Here is a 14,137-nt window from a genome sequence, read left to right as displayed (position 1 = left end):
TCGCATATGTAATTTTTTCCTTCAAGAATGTTGCTACTAGTTCTCTATCTAGAAACCTACTTATTCTTCCAGATTCAGTTTAAGGGATATTCCCTGAACAAAGATTAATTCGTTGATCAAGCCTCTGTTCTTTGGTATATTATTTGTATATTGTATATTGTGTGCATATTTATGTATATTGTATATTATGTGCATGTTTTCAACCATGACTCTATTTTCTGCACTCTGTTTTTTTATCAAAAGAGGAATTAAGACATTAAATAAAAAGCAACTTCAAATATGCTTTAAAAAGAATAAGAATGGTTAAATAATATACTTCTTGAGTCAATTTTTAATGCTTTGTTAAGTACAGATATAAAAATATTTTATCATTGTGGTGATAATAACTAAATAGATAAAAGTAATGTGTCTGCCAACTCATATCTACAAACTTAAGTGTCAACTCTTCACAGAGAGATATCACTGTTAACCTTTTATCTTTCCTTCTTGCTTTTTAATGTTCACTGTTTTATAAAATTGTGATATTATTTTTGCCTCATTCTCTACACGTTACATGAGAAGCACTTATTTATGTGGCGAAATATTCTTCAAATTAATGATTTTTTTACTGGTATCATATCATGTGTGTATCATATTTGGTTTAGCTATTACTCTATTCTTGGACAGTTAGGTTATTTCCAGTTTCCTAGTATTATAAATCATGCTGAAATTCTTGAAGAAACTTTTTATTTTGAATTTTAACATTTCCAGAAGTGATATTACTATGTCAAATGATATGAGCACTGTTAAGGTCAAATTACTTTCTAAAAAGTTTGTTCCATGAGTAATAAATGAACATGCCAATGTTACCACACCCGCCCTTGCCAACACTAGACATTATCATTTCAAAAACTTTGCCAGTTTGATACACAAGAAATATCTCATTTTATGTCTTGAGTAATTATTACTGTTTTTATTCTGCTTTTGTCCTTTGGACAGTTGTGTTTTCGACCATGATTCTATTTTCTGCACTCTGTTTTTTAGCAAAAGAGGAATTAAGACATTAAATAAAAAGCAACTTCAAATATGCTTTTAAAAAGAATAAGAATGTCTAAATAATATACATCTTGAGTCAATTTTTAATTGTTGATAAGTACAGATATCAAAGCATTTTACCATTGTGGTGATAATAACTGTAATGAGTAAAACCAAGACTCATATTTTAAAAACCATCCCCCAAGCTGGGAGGGAACTAAGAGATCAAAAAATGATTCAGACAAGCCCAGCATGGCGAGTAAGTAAGTTTATTAGGGCTTGCATATGAGGCACTCCTGGATGGCGGCAGGGCATCTTTAGAGATCTGTCCTGCCTCCCATCTCTAAGCTGCTTTTAAGTTAATTTTCTGGCTCTTTGCCGTGTGTGTGTGTGTGTGTGTGCGCGCGTGCGCGCACGTGTGTGTGTGTGTGATGGGACTGTTTTCCTTGTTAGCTTTTCATATACTCTCTCCGAGATGTTTGAGTTCTTGGGGACGCCTGCTCCTTGGCTAGGCATCATGGCTTTGGCTCACAGCTTGGCCTCCAGGGTTCAGGCAGCAGACATAAACCCTTAAGTAACATGGTGAGGGACCTGTCACACTGCAATCCATCAGCCCTTACATTCTTTCCACAAATCTTGTGTAAGAGTCCCTGAGTGGGGTATGAGGGGAAGAACTCTACAAATTTGTAACATGTAGACATGGCTTGTGTGTACAAGTCACATCCACAGTATACATAACAGCAGAAAAAGCAGAAGCTAACTATAACTATAATGTCTATTAGCAAACATAACTCCAATAAGTAGGTAAAGTATGTAACCATTTTGAGCATGAGTCAAAGAAACCTAATTGGGCTGTATCATGGAACTAAGTTGACATATTATTCAACGCATCTGTGACATTATCCTTTTTATCAGGGATATAGGTACAACAACAGGTAGTGTGTATAAGGGCACATATTGTTGGGTCTCCATCAAATTTGCCATTAGGCTTCCAGGTGGAGACAATCCCCAGTGAACCTGGGTTGCACTGTTGGTGCTGATGCACCTGACACTCCAGTTCTGTACGAAGAAAGGCAGACTGTTGCGAGGCATATCATTATCATTTGATAAGGGGAGGTATCCACATACCCAATATTGGACTGGTTGCTGACTGCTACTGTAGTTACATTCCAGTGCAGCTTCCGTGGGTAGCAGGAACAACAGCCTATTGGCATAAACACAGGTGTTTAGTAGGAACCATCGTGGGTGTATCCACTGCTTGTAACATTATTACTGCTATGTTATCTCCAATTGGCCCCATTAGGGAGGCCACCATGTACTTCATGCCTGGCTTACGGTACAATACATAGTTTCCTTCCCCAAGAGTGGGCACAATAGCCAACTGCTAAGTTTCCAGCCTTGCCCACACTATCAGCACTATGCCTACTCCTGTAGGTATTGGTGCTGCCATGTGTTGATATTGTAAAGCTCTCAGACCTCTATAAAGGAGCATAGCTTGGATCACCTCTCCTCCATCAGTCCTCATAGTGCCCTCCAGTGCCATAAAACTGACCCAGCATGGGAGCACGTTCCAGCTCAACTTCAGGTCCACGTAGCCATTGCCACTTGGCAGATCCACTGCTGTTCTCAGGAGCACAGTCTGCGCATCTGCTTTGGGAGCATGGATTGGAGTCTCAGGTAATATTGAGAGTTTGTGACACCTGTTTTACAGGCCTACCCAACCATTCACAGGGAATGATGCCATGTGTGGTAGTGGGTGACTCATTTAAAATTTGTATAGCTTCAGGAGATCCTTAGTCTAGTACCCTTAAGAATTGCCCTGAGACAATGCACATAATTGAGTTTTTAACAGACCATTTTTTTTCTATGAGGCCTACCCTGTTGGGTTATATGGCCAGTGGAATCTTTAGTCTATATTTTGTTCCGATGCCCCATGTTGGATATCATGACCTGTGAAATGGGGACCTTGATCACTATCCTTTTTGGCATGTCATACATGACACCAAGAGCAGTGAGACTCTTGGTGTTGAGTCTGGAGTTGAACTGGAGTTGAGTGGCATGTCTTACTGGGAAGGCCCCTGTAGTAACCTCATTGTTGTGTCTGTACAAGTTAAGGCATACCTTCTCCCTCTACTTGGGGACAGGAGGCCAATATAACTGACTTGCCAGTCTTGTACAGTTGTGTGGCTCAATGTATGTGAGTTGGTATGGAGGGAACTTTTCCAGGTTGCAGTTATGAGCAGCTTTCACAGTTCTGAGCAGCTGCCAAAGCATCTCCAGATTGGATTGGGATGCCTGCCGCCTTTTGTAGGGCCCACCCCTTGCTGCCCCTTGGTGGCTGCTCATATGATGTACCCATATGGCAGCCTCCTCCAATGGGCTTGAGCAAAATGCCCAAACATGAGTAAGAGCATCTGCCTCCTGACTTCTCAGAGGCAACCTGGGGCTGTGTGTATCCACAAGGTATACCTAAGTTAGGCATCATTCTCTTATAACTTGATGTGAATGTCTTGCCACATGGACATTCCCCAAAGGGGCTTGCCACAAACCTGCCAACTGTCTGTGGCCCATTGATTGATTCACATGGTAAGTCCTCTTTGTGTAGCCCAACTATCTGTATAGATGATTAGCAGCCAGGCCTCATAGGTGATGAGTATCCCAACTGCCTGTAACCTAGCCCTTTGTCCTAATCCCCATTCTCTCCGTATGGTGTCAGCACCACAAACTGCTGACCATTGGTGTTGGGTAACTTTGCTAGACCCGTCAGGGTACCAGGCCTAGTAGGTATCAGCTGGTACTCCTCATATATGTGGTTGACCTGGTAGGTGGCTCCATTGCCATGTCTGCCACCTCCACTTGTTCAAAGTGGATGGATCTTAATACCTCCTATAGTGCCCGACTTAAAAGGACTAGTGGATAAGACACCCCTAAGTTGTAGACAGGGATGCCACTTACACAGTGTGATTGTGCCACTCCAGGCATGGGCTTGGCTAGGAGACCTTTCATGCACCCTTTTATGGAGTGGGCAGTTTTTTTCTGTGGTGACCTGCTTTCTGGTGATGGCCTCCACTTGTTGCAATGTCCTATACAGGGCCAAGAGTTATTGCTCCAGGACTGTATAGTAGGATTCTGACCCCTTCTACAATTGAAATAAAAGCCCAACCGGTAACATTCCTGTTGGTTGCTTTTGCCACAAACCCCAACTCATCCCTGTGGCATCTCTAGTGGCTTCTAATCCAAAAGGATGTACCTAATGCTTTGGCTTGTTTTATCAATATTTTTGCTTTGTCAAATGCCTCTTGCTCTATATGTGTACAGTCTCATTTTTAATTTTCCTTTATTGAAGGAAAGGGGAAGAGTTTGTACCAAATGAAGAATGAGTGTTCTTCAGTAGCCCAGTAAACCTAGGACAACCTGGAGTTAGCTTACTATCTGGGGAACAGGCTACTGTGATACCTTATTGATGACAGCTCTGGGTATGTTTTACATCTTATCCAGCCAGGTGACTCTCAGGAATTTGATGGCTATACTGGGCCCCTGTTTCTTCCTGGGGTTAACTTCTCATTCCCTGTTCTTTGGGCCATCCAAGATAGTTTGTAGGGCAGTCTCCAAATCTGTAAAAGGCTCTGAGGTTTGCATGTCATCATTAATATAGTAAAACAGGGAGATCAAAGCAGGAAAAGAGAGTCTAGACAGGTCCTTTGAAACCATACTGTGACATGATGGGGCTGTTCAGGTACTTTTGTGGTAGCACCTAAAAAGTTTATCGTTGGCTCTACTAAGTGAAGGCAAACCGGTCTTGTGAATCTTCCACTAAAGGAATACTAGGAAAGGTGTTAGACAAGTCAGTCACAGCATGGACATTTCCCAGCTTACAAACCACTTGCCGTAACAGTTGAGCAATATTGGGTACAGTTGCATGTGCAGGGCACACCTCTTTGTTCAGCTCATGGTAGTCTACAGTCATTCTTCAGGTGCTATCTGGCTTCTTCACAGGACACATAGGGCTGCTACACAGGTTGTGGGCCATACTGACTATTTGTACTTTATGCAATTCCTGAACTGTTTGGGTGATTTCAGAGTGTCCCCCTGGCAGACAGTATTGTTTCATATATATTGCCTGCTTGGGCTGGGGCAAGTGTACAGACACCCATTTGGCCCATCATCCCTTTTTTGTTCCTTAATTACTTTTTGGACATGGTCTTTGTTTTTATCCAGTGCATTAAAGTCCACCAATGCTTCCCCCATATGATAACCTTTTTTAAATTGGAAATTATCAAGACATTCAATGAGTGCCTAAAATAACTTTTAGAGTTTAAATTACATGAAAGTTTTACCCACAAGCATTGATCACATTTACATTTACTCAATCTATTCACTTTTAGTAGTTTATGTAGGTTACTAGTGAGAACCAAGACATTATGTAAAGCTAAATATTATTGCAAGCTATTTTTCTGTGAACTATTTTCATAGCTTGTGAATATCAGGTATTCAGCTGAGCAAGAACCTTCAAGTTAAATATGGGCATTTTTGCTGATAACTCAGAAAAATTCAGCTGTTCCCATTAAACCAACAATATCAAATTATTCTTGCTTATAAGAAAAATCACACAAATAAAGATAATTTTGTTTATGTCTGGGTTTACAGTTTTATAACCTTCATGTCAAACCCTGACACTAAAGTATCTAGCAGAGGTAAATATAAAATGTATCTAATTAGCAGACTTAGACAAAAATGTATGCTGATACTTTTGAAGACATATTTTTATTTTACCAGTAATTTTAAAGCCAGCTTATTTAGTGCAAAGATTATTGAATTTATATAAACTTGGAAAGCATTTGAACTTGTTTAATTTATGAGTACTCATTTATTTATAAGCTAATGTGGTAGAATGCTAGATATAACACATAACGTAATACATGTACATACACATTAACGCTTATAAACATGTATGTACACATACAAATATTCAATGGCTTTCACCTTGGAATTCTAGCCATGAGACAGCAACATAAACTCATTACATTACAAAAGACAGCTGGATTCCAATTATTTTTTATAAAATTGGGATCTGTTCACATGGCTAAACTTTATTTGTCCTGATAGGTAATCCAAGGAAAGCTATGGATCAAAATTTTGGGTAAAGCAGTTTCTATGGAAGTTTGATTTTTAAAAACCTCTTTTGTCCTTTTTTTCCCTTCAGTTTCAAATGAATTACATTGTTTAAATTTTAGCTAGAACTGACTGAACTGTGTAAGAAAAACAAAATCCCCAAATAACCTTGAATTAGTGTTACCATAAACAGTGAGTTTTATTTAAACACTAGCAACTTAAAAATAGCAGATTCAAAGCAGGCAGAAAAAGTGAGAGAGAAATAGAAAGTGTTAGAAGACTCTGCTTAACTTTATAGTTGTGGGTTAACCATTTGACCATTTGAACTCTGATTTTTTTTTTTATTTGGTAATTTGCCCATCAGTTTTCAAATGTGCACAAGAAGGGGCCATGATATGTAACAAGCTGGAGTCCTAGAAAGCCTGATATGCCTTTGACCCTCTGCAGGAGTTTCTACTCTTTCTCCCTTTCCTGCTCTAATGATTTCTTAGTAGCTAGCCTTATTGCAACAACAGTGCATTTACTCTCCTTATTGTATTTTAATATCTTAGCTTCTTGCAATAGGTGCTTAGTCTCCACCAGTGTTTTCCAAGTGTCCCCATACTTATATGGTGGCCCGCAAAGGTTGAGCAGTTGGGCATGTCCACCTCACATGCACATTGCCAACTCTAAGATTTCCTCCATAGATACTCCTTCCTGACTCACCATTTGATCTCTCAGATCCTGTTCACAATGCCAATTGTAATGAGAAAAACCTGGAATCATATTTTTAAAAAAATCCCCAAACTGGCAGGGAGCCAAGGGACCAAAAGGAGATAGCAGTGAAGTAGAATAGAATTGAATACAGAATCTGAGCTCTGGCCCTACTGTGTGAATACCTGAAAAATACCCATCTCTCTAAAATGGTATTTTCTTATTTGTAACAAGAATAAGTTTGGTTAATAGCAATCCACAATAATAAATTCATAAGAGAAAACCAGGATTAAACATAGTCTTTTATTTTATCAGAAAAAAATGGCCGGCCATACTATTTATCTATAGGAATTGATTTTAAACATATTTAGGCTTATTAAAATCTAACCCTCTGCCATTTCTTAAAATATTAAATGATTTGTGAAAACCTATTTCTTCCCTTCAACCTTACTTAGATGAAATCTAAAACCTAGGTTGACCTTGGAGATTATCTGTTGGATCTGATCCAATTCAATGGAGGGCCAAATTTGATTTACGATTTCTTTTGGAGAGTCTACGTAAAATGAATTTGGGAGCTTAATTCTAAATGTTTAGGTCTATCAAACAGCTCTTTTTTAAAAGAGAAGCATTGGTAAAATCATTTTATCTTTCTAGATTCTAAAAATATACTATTGAATACATAAGGCATGCACTCTACCTGTTTCTTTTAAAGTTACTAGATGCTTGATTTGTTTGAACAAAGTGACAGGTAGTAATCTATCATAGTCTCTTCATTTACAAAATAAAAATTATCGGATGTTATCCAGTGACTTAAATCTGGCAGGTGAACATCTTTCTTTGCTCTCGGGTAAAGCTGTAAATCTTCATTCATGAGTTTTTTTCTTCTTTAAACACATGTATAGCTGTTTAGTTGAATTATAGAAGCTGAGACCTGAAAGAGATCTTATGAATGATTTTGCTGTAACTCTTCGTTGTAGCATGTGCCTCATCCTACAATTAATTAGGTTATACCATTCATTGGTGTAATTTCTACACACATCAGGTTTGGAAGACCTGAAGCTTGAACTGATATTTTCACTCCTGGTAGATCACTTTTCTTTCATATCATCTGACGCATAGAAGATACTCTAATGATATCCACTGGCTAAATGAATGTGGCAAATAAAAATATTTTGTCATTGTGGCAAAATACTTTAACATCACAGGCTATTTTTACATGGTAATGGATGTAAAGCTAAGATAACCAAACAGAATAAGGAGGTTTCAGTTTGAGCTCAAGCCTGGCGACTTTTGAAATCATTTAAACTCTACGAGTCTTAATTTCTTTATCTCTAAGATGAAGTACCAAAGGAATTTAGAATTGTTTTTTTCCTGTTTCTCTGGCAAATGACTTTGGCAATTTGATAGGAATAGTGTTGAATCTGTAAATTTTGGGGGGCAGTATGACCATTTTAACGATATTGTTTCTTCCAATTCATGAGCATGGAATGTTTTTCTGTTTATTTGTGTTGTCTCTGATTTCTTTCAGCAGTGTTTTGTAGTTCTTCTTGTAGATATCTTTCACCTCCTTGGTTAAATGTGTTCTTAGGTATTTCAGTTTTTTTGTGTGTGGCTACTGTAAATGGGATTGTATTCTCGATTTGACTCTCAGCTTGAATGTTATTGATATATAGAAATGCTACTGATTTTTGTACATTGATTTTGTATCCTGAAACTTTACTAAAGGCATTTATCAGTTATAGGAGCTTTTGGTGGAGTCTTTAGGGATTTCTAGGTATAGAATCATATCATCAGTGAAAGAGATAGTTTGACTTCTTACTTTCCTATCTGAATTCATTTTATTTCTTTCTCTTGCCTGATTGCACTGGCTAGAACTTCCAGTACTATACTGAACAGGAGTGGTGGGAGAGGGCATCTTTTTCTTGTTCCAGTTATCAAGGGTAATGGTTCCAGCTTTTGCCTGTTCAGTATGGTGTTGGCAGTGGGTTTTTCATAGATGGCTCCTATTATTTTGAGATATGTTCCTTTTATGCCTAGTCTGTGAGGGTTTTTATCATCAATGAATTTTGGATTTTATTGTACACTTTTGCTGCATCTATTGAGGTAGTCATATGGCTTTTTCTTTTAATTCTGTTTATGTGGTAAATTACATTTATTGATTGCATATATCGAACCAGCTGTACATCCCAGGAATAAAGCCTACTTGATCAGGGTGTGTTAACTTTTTGGTATGCTACTGGATTTAATTTGCTAGTATTTTGTTGGGGAATTTTGCATCTATGTTCATCAGGAATATTAGCCTGAAGTTTTCTTATTTCATTGTGTCTGTGCCAGATTTTGGTATCAGGCTGATGCTGGCTTCACAGAATGAGTTAGAGAGGAACCCCTCCTCCTCAATTTTTTTGGAATAGTTTCAGTAGGATTGATAACAGTTCTTTGTGTAGCTGATAGAATATGTCTGTGACTCCATCTAGTCCAGGAAGTTAACAAAGCTGGAGGCATTATGCTACCTGACTTCAAATTATGCTATAAGGCTACAGTAAGCAAAACATCATGGTACTGGCACAAAAAAGACACCTACACCAATGGAACAGAATAAAAAACCCAGAAATAAAGCTGAACACCTGCGACCATCTGATCTTTGACAAAGCCAACACAAATAAGCAATGGGGAAAGGAATCCCTATTCAATAAGTGATGCTGGGATAGCTGGCTAGCCATGTGCAGAAAAATGAAACTGGATGCCTACCTTTTGTTAACTAATTCAGAATGAGTCAATATCCATGCGCATCTACCATAGGTAATAGGCATTATTAGACTCCCACACAGGACCATAAATACACTTCTTACACTAACAATTTGAAATGTCTCCTATTACATATGAAACTCTATGGGCTTTATCTTTTGTGTAAAGTGTATTTAGAGACAAGCCTGTTTCTAAGTTAGTTTCAACAGAGATGTACAGAAGAAAAGGTTTCTCTTAGTGGACAAACGTGTAGTGCCCCTGTGAGCATCCTCAACAAATAAAAATGTCTCTTCTCCTAAAAAAAAAAAAAAAAAAAAAAAAAAAAAAAAAAAAAAGATTAACTCAAGATGGGTTAAAGATTTAAAAATAAGACCTCAAGCTATAAAAATCCTAGAAGAAAACCTAGGAGGTACCCTTCTCTATATCAGCCTTGGCAAATAATTTTTGGCAAAGCCCCCAAAAGCAACTGCAAGAAAACCAAAGGTTGACAAGTAGAACCTAATGAAAATAAATAGCTTCTGCACAGCAAAATAACCATTGACAGAGTAAACAGACAACCTACTGAATGGAAGAAAGCATTTGCAAACTATGCCTCTGATAAAGGTCTAATATTTAGAATCTATAGGAATTTAAACAGATCAACAATCAAAAACAACCCTATTAAAAATGGGCAAAGGACATGAACACATTTCTCAAAAGAAGACACACAATGCCAATGAGCATGTGAAAAAATGTTTAACATCACTAATCACTAGGGAAATGAAAATCAAAACCTCAATGAGATACCATCTCACACCAGTCACAATGGCTGTTACTAAACAGTCAAAAAACAACAGATGCTGGTGAGGCTGCAGAGGAAAGGGAACACTTATACACTGTTAGTGGAAATGTAAATTAGTTCAGCCACTGTGGAAAGCAGTTTGGAGATTTCTCAAAGAACTCAAGACTGAACTACCATTCAACTCAGCAATCCCCTTCCTGAGTATATACCCAAAAGAAAATAAGTTACTCTACCAAAGAGGTACATGCATGCATATGTTCATTGCAGCACCATTCATAGTAGCAAAGACATGGAATCAACTTAGGCACCCATCACAGTGGATGGGATAAAGAAAATGTGCCACATACATACCATGGAACAGTATGTAGCTGTAAAAAAGAATGAAATCTCATCCTTTGCAGCAACATGAATGCAGCTGAAGGCCATTATCATAAACAAATTAACACAGGAACAGAAAATCAAATATTGCATGTTCTCACTCGTAAGTTAGAGCTACACATTGGGTACTCAGGGACATAAAGATGGGACCAAGAGACACTCTGGCCTACTTGAAGGACGAGGGAGATGGGTTGAAAAACTACCTATTGGGTACTGTTCTCAGCACTTGGGTGATGGGATCAATCATACCCCAAACCTCAGAATCATGCAATATGGTCATGCAATATGACCAGGTAACAAACCTGCACACGTACCCCCTGTTTCTAAAATAAAAGTTGAAATCATTAAAAAATAAAATAAAAAAAATGAAGTCATTGGCCTTTATATTTACCAAGATTCTTTTACTTGAAACATGTTTATTATTGAAAGTTAAAGACTATGAGTGTATTCTTATTTCATATGTTAATTTGCAAATAGAATTAATGGTAGGTGTGAATTTTGTAATCTGATTATTGGGCTCATATCCTACCTTCACATTTTTAGCAAGTAATATTGAGATTGATCTGAGACTTGAAACAAGTGCTCTCAATATTTGAGAACATATTTGCATGTAAAATGCCGACTAGGACCATTTTATTATAAAGTTATGTCTCTAATAATTCAAAATGTGCTATTAATTAGTTTTAAAATTTGGGACTAGCAAAGTCAGGACTGAACATATCAAGGTATCAAATACTTTACTGTCAGTCTACCTCATAACTTCTAACTCCACCTCTGGCTTTGTCTGACATCAGGGTCAGACTCTTACTGACATTTGTGAAGGATAGAAAGTGGCTTCATTAAAATCTTCAAAGGAAACCAGAGTAAAATAAGAGACAAAGGGGTTCCTAAGAGAGAAGAATTACCGCAACAAATGAAAGAGTCTGTCACAATGAGAAGAGAGAATTGATGTAGGGTACAAATGTGAGGCTGCTTTTAAATTTACACAGCTCAGACTTCTGTGGTCACTTATGACCCTGGAAAAGAGATAGTTAACGTGTGGAAGTTAAAAGCAATTTATTACTATGAGCCCAAACATTTCTGCTGTCAGATTCCTTCTTCCTTCTCATGGAAGGGATGAAAATATGGACATCATTTCTCTACCAGTCAGAGAGAGGTGAGGACTGGAGGTCAAGGTTGGGTTAACACCAATGTATTGGTGACCAGAATAAAGTATCAGGTGGCGTTTATGACAGGGACTTGGAGGCAGGTAGGATGTCATCCCAAGCATCAGAATTTGAGAAGATAGACACTCCCAATGATGTCAAAGGCCATCGACACCATGTGGGTTCTATGCCAAGCAGAATTAGCTAAGAGGAATGTGAAGTGCCAGAGCATAAGGATAGCAGAGACACAGGAAGCTATGTAAAAATTATGTGAGATAGTCCCCATCCACTTTGGAGTATCTAAGAGACACCAGAAACGATAGAAGCCTTGCCATTTGGTAGAACTATTAATCTAGTGGCGTTGGCAAAAAGGATTGAAGTAGCTATACTTAAGATCCACAAGCAGGTTGTAACTAGAGAGTCACTTGAGTTAAACTATATTTTATACAATGAATTTTAAAAATCCTACTAATTTGGTTGATGAGATAATCATTTATGTAGAAAAAAACCAATCATTAACCAAAATTGGAAGAGCAGTTTCTTTCATATTACAGACACAATTTACTATTTTACAGTTTGTAGCTTTGGTCCTTATTTCAAAACCTGGGGTCCCAGATTAATCAAAGAGCCTGACATCAGGTGCTCCTTGTGGCTATTGATCACCCACATCCCATATTTTAGCCATATACCTCTAATATATCTTTTTTTCAGGAAGAATAAGGTGGAATAATCAGGATATTGTAAGTTGTGATTATCCAGAGACTTTAATCACGTATCATGTGAACTCCAATTATCATGTTCTAATCTGCCCTTCAAAAGGAGAAACAGATAAGAATTATTCCACCTGACCCTAACTCCAAGATATTGTTATGGTATCTTTGTTACATTTATTCCTGCTCTCTGTCTTGATTTTCTTTATTTAGTTTGGCAAGCTTCTGCTCTTTGGCTATCTTGCTGCCATTTCCCTTTGAACAGATCGAGGGTTCTGTTCAAAGAACAGACATTGGATACATGCTATGTACAAGTTTGCTTTGTGTTCTTGTCTTGTTATTTAACCATTTAACAGAAGGGCCTGTTTAGCGCTACATGTGCAGCTTTGAAAGAGTTTAATTTACGTACATGCATTTTGAAGTTCTGAAAAATTGCTATTGTGCTCATTTGATTTTTTTTTCTATTTAGGGTTCTCCCCTTCTTTTGTGTTTAGAGGAAAGATAAATTGAAGGAAGATAGAGGGAAGGAGAAGAAACCATTTCTTTTTCAGTCTCCATTTGAGAATTTAAGAAGAAACATCAAAGAAACTAATTATACATTTTAATAAAAATGAGCAGATTCAACTCATGGGGAATAACTCTATGTAAAAATACATTTGAGTTTTAACTTCAAAGTAGAAGTTAAAGGGGTTACTAAATGGTTCCAACTTTTTTGTAGCTAGATTTGACAGATATTTTAGGGGTTTTTAATAGGTTTTTAGGGGTTTTTAATAGGGTTTTTCCCTCTAATAGGGGGTTACTAAATGGTTCCAACGTTTTTTGTAGCTAGATTTGACAAATATTTATTGAGGGATTACTCTGGCCTTCAGATGCAATGAAATAAAATCACCGAACATCCCTGGGGGTTATTACTTAATCTCACTTTTAAGATGAAGAAACTAAGGTAAAATTTAGTGTGGCTAGTAAGTGGCAGAATCAGGATTAGAGCTCAGGCTTACACATTACTCTTCCATTGTGCCCCAAACCAATGCTTCTCTGTTTTGTGTTGCTATAACATGCTACTGCACACTAAATAATTTATAGACAGAAATGTATTAGCTTAAGGTTCTGGAGACTGGGAAGTCCAAGATTGTCTGGCAAGGGATTTATTGCTGTATCATCCCATGACAGAAGCACAAAGAGAGGGCACATGAGAGAAAAAGGGGCCAAAATTATCCTTTTGTAAGGAAACCATTCCTGTGATAACTCACCCACTACAGTGATAATGACATTACTCCATTCATGAGGGTAAAGCCCTCATGGTCTAACCACCACTAATCATTAGGCCTTATCTCCCAACAATGTTGTAATGAGGATTAAGCTTCCAGCACATGAGTTTTGGGGGACATACTCAAACCTTAGCTTCTCCAATTATGATCTACACATAAATCACCAGGGGGTCTTGTTAAACTGTAGAGTTTAAAAAAAAATTATTTTTAATTTTTGTGTATACATAGTAGGTGTGTATATTTATGGGGTACATGAGTTATTTTGATATGCATACAACGCATAATAATCAC

At 37.6% G+C, this 14,137-nt stretch overlaps 1 non-coding gene across 1 annotated transcript; it reads right to left on the bottom strand.

Annotated features, from left to right (window-relative positions):
* Nucleotides 1-12,584: 12,584 nt before the first annotated feature.
* LOC114676577 (U8 small nucleolar RNA) lies at nucleotides 12,585-12,719 on the bottom strand. Its single transcript, XR_003727628.1, has one exon. It is a non-coding gene; the product is annotated as a U8 small nucleolar RNA (small nucleolar RNA).
* Between the last annotated feature and the right edge of the window lie 1,418 nt (nucleotides 12,720-14,137).

This window comes from Macaca mulatta, chromosome 2 (genome assembly GCF_049350105.2).
Source record: "Macaca mulatta isolate MMU2019108-1 chromosome 2, T2T-MMU8v2.0, whole genome shotgun sequence".
NCBI classification, from domain to species: Eukaryota; Metazoa; Chordata; class Mammalia; order Primates; family Cercopithecidae; genus Macaca; species Macaca mulatta.
The sequence above is the reverse complement of the archived record's forward strand: the minus strand, read 5'-3'. Positions and strand labels throughout refer to the sequence as shown.